Source organism: Leptodactylus fuscus, chromosome 6, assembly GCF_031893055.1.
Source record: "Leptodactylus fuscus isolate aLepFus1 chromosome 6, aLepFus1.hap2, whole genome shotgun sequence".
Lineage (NCBI taxonomy): Eukaryota > Metazoa > Chordata > Amphibia > Anura > Leptodactylidae > Leptodactylus > Leptodactylus fuscus.
Window position 1 is genome coordinate 97716991 of NC_134270.1, and position 7397 is coordinate 97724387.

Sequence of the window (7397 nt, forward strand, 5' to 3'; positions counted from 1 at the left end):
GGCTCATCTATCAGGCTAGACGCTACAGTGATGCCTCGGGTCTGTGCCAGTTGTTACATTGGCTGCCTATTCATTATAGAATAAAATATAAAGTTATCACCCTCATCCACAAGGCTCTCCATAATGCACTACCTCCATACATTTCCTCCCTCATCTCTGTCTACCGCCCAACCCGTGCTCTCCGCTCACTCAATGACCTAACACTTACATCCTCTATTATCAGAACCTCCCACGCTCGTATACAAGACTTCTCCTGAGTTGCACCACTTCTCTGGAATGCTCTACCCCGGACAATCAGATTAACTCCCAATTTCTACAGTTTCAAACTCAAACTAAAGACACATCTTTTCAGAGAGGCATATCACAATTTCTAACGTAAACCCTTCCGTACTATAATTAGAATTCCCAAAATCCAACCTTCCTCTGTCCCCGCTCCCACATTACCCCACATGATGATGTCTTTTCAGGCTAACTTTATTTGTCCAAGCTCCATCCACATGTTACAGGACACGACTGGTGATGGCTCATAAAGTTTTGTTTGTGTAATGTCAGTAACCTCTATTACAAAAGTGTCTGACCTCTGCATAAGCAATGCCGCCCCTGCTACCTCTTGTGTCACCCCCTCTACTTCATAGATTGTAAGCTCTTGCGAGCAGGGCCCTCAGTCCCATTGTGTGAAATGACATTCTTTGTTATGTATCTGTCTGTATTTGAACCCTACAAATTGTACAGTGCTGCGGAATATGTTGGCGCTATATAAATAAAATGTATTATTATTATTATTATTATTATTATTATATTATTATTACCTACAGCTGCAATGTCTTGGTACAGTTGACCTGCAGGGATCCTGGGTGCAGGCGCCTAGACACAATTCCACTAGTGGGCCCTAGATATTCCAGTCCAACACTGCGCACTCATCTGAACACTGTATATACATTCCTTTACACTGTGATACTCACCTACTTTCCATATTGGCTGCAAAGGGTTGCAGAGGTGCAGTGAAATAAAAACCCTCCCTGTCATGACACCAAGCTCCACCCACCTCAAAGCTACCCCCCCCCCCCCCCCCCAGCATTGTCTGGCCTCCCTAGTGATTTCTATCTATATCAATTATAAACTATATTTGCCCCCACTTGCTGTTTGCATAACTTTCATTTCATCTTATTACTCTCTTCTGTACATTGCTAGGTCTTAAACAATCCTTATATAACCCTTATTATAGCTATAATAAATAAATATTCACTTGCCTCCTGTGTTTGTCTGTGTCGCTATCTCTACATGGAAGCATACCCTATTATATCTCTTAGGGTGCATTCACACTGAGTAAACGCTAGCTTATTTTGTAGAGTAAAATTACACTTGTAAATTTTGCTATCCCATTGACTTCAATGACATTTTACAGGCGTATTTTTACAGGCGTATTTTTTACAGGCGTATTTTTTACAGGCGTATTTTTACACTTGTAAAAAAATATCATTGAAGGCAATGGGATAGCAAAATTTACAAGTGTAATTTTACTCTACAAAATAAGCTAGCGTTTACTCAGTGTGAATGCACCCTTACACTGTGTTTTTCCATACGACACAACATGGCTTTACTATCATAAATAATGCTCCTTAGTATTTGTGCATTCTTGTATCTGTTCTTGCTTTGTTAATACAGACAGTATTTTCCATATTTCTTAGTCTTACTCTCTATCTTTTGACACGTTTGATAATATCTGCTGTGTTTATTATATACAGACCTGGCTTGAAAAAGGTCATTAGAGATGAGCGAGTAGTATTCGAAACGGCAGTTTCGAATAGCACGCATCCATAGGAATGAATGGAGCCGGCCGGCACGCAGACGGGGACGGCGTCCTGCCGCTTAACCCCCTACGTGCCAGCTGCGTCCATTCATTCCTATGGGTGCGTGCTATTCGAAACTACCGTTTCGAATACTACTCGCTCATCTCTAAAGGTCATTAAGGACTCTTTTAGATCTGAGGATTATTTCTCTACTCAGAGTGAATGACCTTGTGTTACATACAGTATATTCTAACGTAATCCTTAATAAAATTTGATATACCTGCAATAATAAAACCTCCAGTGTGTGCCATGGTTTTGCTACACTTGGTTATTAGGATAGAGAACCATACCAGATATGGCTGCAACTGGCGGCACAAGGCTTCTCTGTTATGGCACCGGACCACTGAGGGAGCCATACAGAAAAACACTGCAGGCAACGGTTTTTGATCCGGCTCCTGCAGAGATCCGGCGCTATATAGTAAAATATAGGGTCCATTCTAGTATCAATTTTCCTCAACTATGATGCACAGAAGCTGAAAAATATGCTCACAACTGATACATATGAACACACCCTAAGTTCTCCTAGTCCTAACTATCAGCGACGCTGATGCTTTGATGATATAGAGTAGAACTGTACAAAGAGCGAAATTCTAGGACCTGAAAATGGTAGTACCGTTATGATGTGAGACACCCACTTGTCTAACAGAAGACCTGTATTTATGTGTCAGTGTTATTTTTGGCAAAATATGTAGCGCTTGTATAAAGAATATGTGGAGCTTGGGGTGAGCTTATAAAGTTGTGAACCATGTTGAATGTCTGTTGATGGTGCAGAACAAGACAAAACATGCATAATAAGCAAAACATAAAAACATACAACATAAAAACTTTTTCTGTACATATAATGTACATTAACACTCCATGGGAGAGTGAGCTTCAACACCTTCCTTTCCCTCCAGTCTTTGGCTGTGAAAGCATTGTTCGCATTGCTATTTCCTGGTGTGCTAATTCTAACAGACCAAACAACATATATACAGTCCTATGAAAAAGTTTGGGCACCCCTATTAATCTTAATCATTTTTTGTTCTAAATATTTTGGTGTTTGCAACAGCCATTTCAGTTTGATATATCTAATAACTGATGGACACAGTAATATTTCAGGATTGAAATGAGGTTTATTGTACTAACAGAAAATGTGCAATATGCATTAAACCAAAATTTGACCGGTGCAAAAGTATCGGCACCCTTATCATTTTATTGATTTGAATTCCCCTAACTACTTTTTACTGACTTACTGAAGCACAAAATTGGTTTTGTAACCTCAGTGAGCTTTGAACTTCATAGCCAGATGTATCCAATCATAAGAAAAGGTATTTAAGGTGGCCAATTGCAAGTTGATCTCCTATTTGAATCTCCTCTGAAGAGTGGCATCATGGGCTACTCAAAACAACTCTCAAATGATCTGAAAACAAAGATTGTTCAACATAGTTGTTCAGGGGAAGGATACAAAAAGTTGTCTCAGAGATTTAACCTGTCAGTTTCCACTGTGAGGAACATAGTAAGGAAATGGAAGACCACAGGGACAGTTCTTGTTAAGCCCAGAAGTGGCAGGCCAAGAAAAATATCAGAAAGGCAGAGAAGAAGAATGGTGAGAACAGTCAAGGACAATCCACAGACCACCTCCAAAGAGCTGCAGCATCATCTTGCTGCAGATGGTGTCACTGTGCATCGGTCAACTATACAGCGCACTTTGCACAAATAGAAGCTGTATGGGAGAGTGATGAAAAAGAAGCCGTTTCTGCACGTACGCCACAAATAGAGTTGCCTGAGGTATGAAAAAGCACATTTGGACAAGGCAGCTTCATTTTGGAAACAAAAATTGAGTTGTTTGGTTATAAAAAAAGGCGTTATGCATGGCGTCCAAAAAGAAACAGCATTCCAAGAAAAACACATGCTACCCACTGTAAAATTTGGTGGAGGTTCCATCATGCTTTGGGGCTGTGTGGCCAATGCCGGCATCGGGAATCTTGTTAAAGTTGAGAGTCGCATGGATTCCACTCAGTATCAGCAGATTCTTGAAAATAATGTTCAAGAATCAGTGACGAAGTTGAAGTTACGCCGGGGATGGATATTTCAGCAAGACAATGATCCAAAACACCGCTCCAAATCCTCAGGCATTCATGCAGAGGAGCAATTACAATGTTCTGGAATGGCCATCCCAGTCCCCAGACCTGAATATCATTGAACATCTGTGGGATGATTTGAAGCGGGCTGTCCATGCTCGGCGACCATCTAACTTAACTGAACTTGAATTGTTTGTCCAAAATACCTTTATCCAGGATCCAGGAACTGATTAAAAGCTACAGGAAGCAACTAGAGGCTGTTATCTTTGCAAAAGGAGGATCTACTAAATATTAATGTCACTTTTCTGTTGAGGTGCCCATACTTTTGCACCGGTCAAATTTTGGTTTAATGCATATTGCACATTTTCTGTTAGTACAATAAACCTCATTTCAATCCTGAAATATTACTGTGTCCATCAGTTATTAGATATATCAAACTGAAATGGCTGTTATAAACACCAAAATATTTAGAACTAAAAATGATTAAGATTAATAGGGGTGCCCAAACTTTTTCATAGGACTGTATCATATACAAAAGGCCACAAAGGATTTGTGGTAACCAGTCTCCATTAACAGGGAAAACTCTGCAGCTTTACGTAGAGGCAACGCTATCTCATCCACTGGGCTTGTGACTAGTAGCGTTGGGTGAACCTCCCAAGATTTTTTTTTTTCAGGTTTGGGTAGTTCAGCACTAAGATTTGTCGAAAAAGTAGGGTATGAACCACAGCTTAAATTGGCTAAGTGCATAACTGGTTTATGGTGAGCCATACATGATGGCACATGACCCAAAAGGGTTAAAACTAATAATAATAATAATAATAATAATTAGAAATGAGCGAACAGCAAAATGTTCGAGGTTCGATATTCGTTTCAAGTAGCCCCTCAATATTTGACTACTCGAATCGAATATCGAACCCTATTAGACTCTATGGGGGGAAAATGCTCGTTTCAGGGGTAGGCAACGTTCGATCAAATTATACTTACCAAGTCCACGAATGAGGGTCGGGCTGGATCCTCCGTGCAGTCTTTTCCTTGCAGCGTCCCCGTGGCATCTTTCGGCTCTGAATTCACTCTGACAAGCATCGGGCCTGAGCAGAGCCAACTGCACATGCCCGCACTACAAGCGGACATGCGCAGTCAGCTCTGCCCAGGCCCGATGCCTGGCAGAGTGAATTCAGAGGCGGAAGACGCCGCGGGGAAGCTGCACGGAGAAGACTTCTAAAGGTAGGAGAAGAACCAGCATTGATTGGCCGACTGTATAGCATTCGGCTAATCAATGCTGGTTCTGCATCGAACTTTTACATTCGAACAGCGAGTGGTACTCAATCGAGTACGAGTATTTCGAATACCGTAGTATTCGATCGAATACCTACTCAATCGAGTACTACTCGCTCATCTCTAATAATAATAATAATAATAATAATAATAATAATAATAATAATAATAGATAAAACACATCACACTGCTTAGTCAAACTAATAGGCTGCAATGTTTTTTATTATGGGGTTACCAAAAATAAATAATTAAACAATTAATTAATAATCAATAAAACATTAATTAAAAAGCACTGTAAAACATCATAAATAGATAAAAACTTTAAAATTCCAGTACTCCCAGCAATAGCACTAACAAAAACTTTGCGACAAAGTCCAAATAATATATCGGATTAGGGAGGGTGGGCGCTGACTTACTGCAGCTGTCTTCTGAAAAACTGCACCGGACCTCCTCAGCTGTCAGGTATTTAGACTTTGAATTTTCCCGCTGTTGAGGTCACCTGGCCAATCAGCTGACAGATCCGGCTACCAGGCAGAAAATATCTGGAACGTGCTCATGCTAGGCACAGCTAACCTAAGCTTAACCTCCACAGGTAAGCACCCCAGTAAGAAAATCACCTTAGACAAAGGGGGGGAACTAAACAGGACTACAACAATAGAATCAACAACAATAACATTAAATAACAACATGGGGCAACACGGTGGCTCAATGGTTAGCACTGCAACCTTGCAGCGCTGGAGTCCTGGGTTCAAATCCTGCCAGAAACAACATCTGCAAAGAGTTTATATGTTCTCTCCATGTTTGCATGGATTTCCTCAATTCTACAAAGACATACTGATAGGGAAAAAAAAGTACATTGTGATCCCCATATGGGGCTCACAATCTACATTATAAAAAAAAAAACAATAACGTTAAATAATTGAATTAATTAATATTCCTCTGGGGCAGCGCCACCAGATGTTGAGTCACTCTTGGGGGGCCCCTTTCATTCTGGATTTTATCCCTGGACTCCAAATGGACTTCCACTTTGTCTGTAGGATTCTAACTATATCAAGTTATAATTAGCCATTCCTCTTTAGGAAGGGCTATGTCACTGGCCGAAGGGAAACAAACACACCAACTCATAGGAGTGGTCAACAGAGTTGTCTCAGAGTTTTCACTCAAGCAGTCATTTATTGAAATGCTAAGCCATGCCTCTTCCAATCATGTATTTCAATGACATTTACATATATGGTCCATAGGATGTAGCCATCAGGATGAGTTAGTAAGCCGTGTATGGAGAAGAGTGAATATGTAAGCTGTGTGGAGTGTATTGGGAACACCAAATTCCCTACTATATGCCCATTAGCTCCTATGATTGGGGGTCACTCTGGGTTTCACCTCTGATGTCTTTTTCCTTGTAAGCTCTGGAGTGTATAATGATGTATGTTCACGCAGCTTATACAGTCCCTGCCTGCCGCAGCCAGTTATATTCTAATGATTTGGCAATTTTGGGTGTTTTTGTCCACATATTGTACAAACTATATATTTTTTTATTTTCTGGTGAGGGAGCCATATGTTTGTTTGCGGGATGAGATGCATTTTGTAATTACATCATTTTTGGGTTCCTTTAACTAGTGAATACATTTCATTAACTCTTTTTTTTGTGTATTAAAATAAAATCCCAATTTTGCATTACCATTTCTTGAGATGTGTAACAATTTTATTTTTCAGTTGACAAACTTGATTGTGAGCTTATATTTTGAGGGACAACCTGTGCTTTTCATTGGTACTGTTTTTGTGTACATATGCCTTTTTGATCACTTTTTATAGCATATTTTATAAAATGCTGAGGGGGGGTGCCAAGAGGGCTCAATTGCATGTCGGAACCCATTAAATGTCTCGGCCATGTCTGATTGCGGCATCCAAGGGATTAAAAACCCCTTTGATAGTGGAGGAAAAAAATCTAAATGGACAAATGGCTGTTTTTTTTTCTACATTTTGCCTCCAAAAAAAAAAAATAATGAAAAGTAATAGCAATAAAACCATCAGACCTTCTCTATAATGGTATAAATAAACACTACTTCTTTTCCCACATTAAAAGATGCCTTACTCAGCTTCGTACATGTAAATATGAAAAAATTACAGGTATGAAAACATGCCAGCACAAAAGAAATTTTTCTATTTTGCAAAGTTTTTAATTTTGATATGAAAAAATTAAAAATATAAAAAT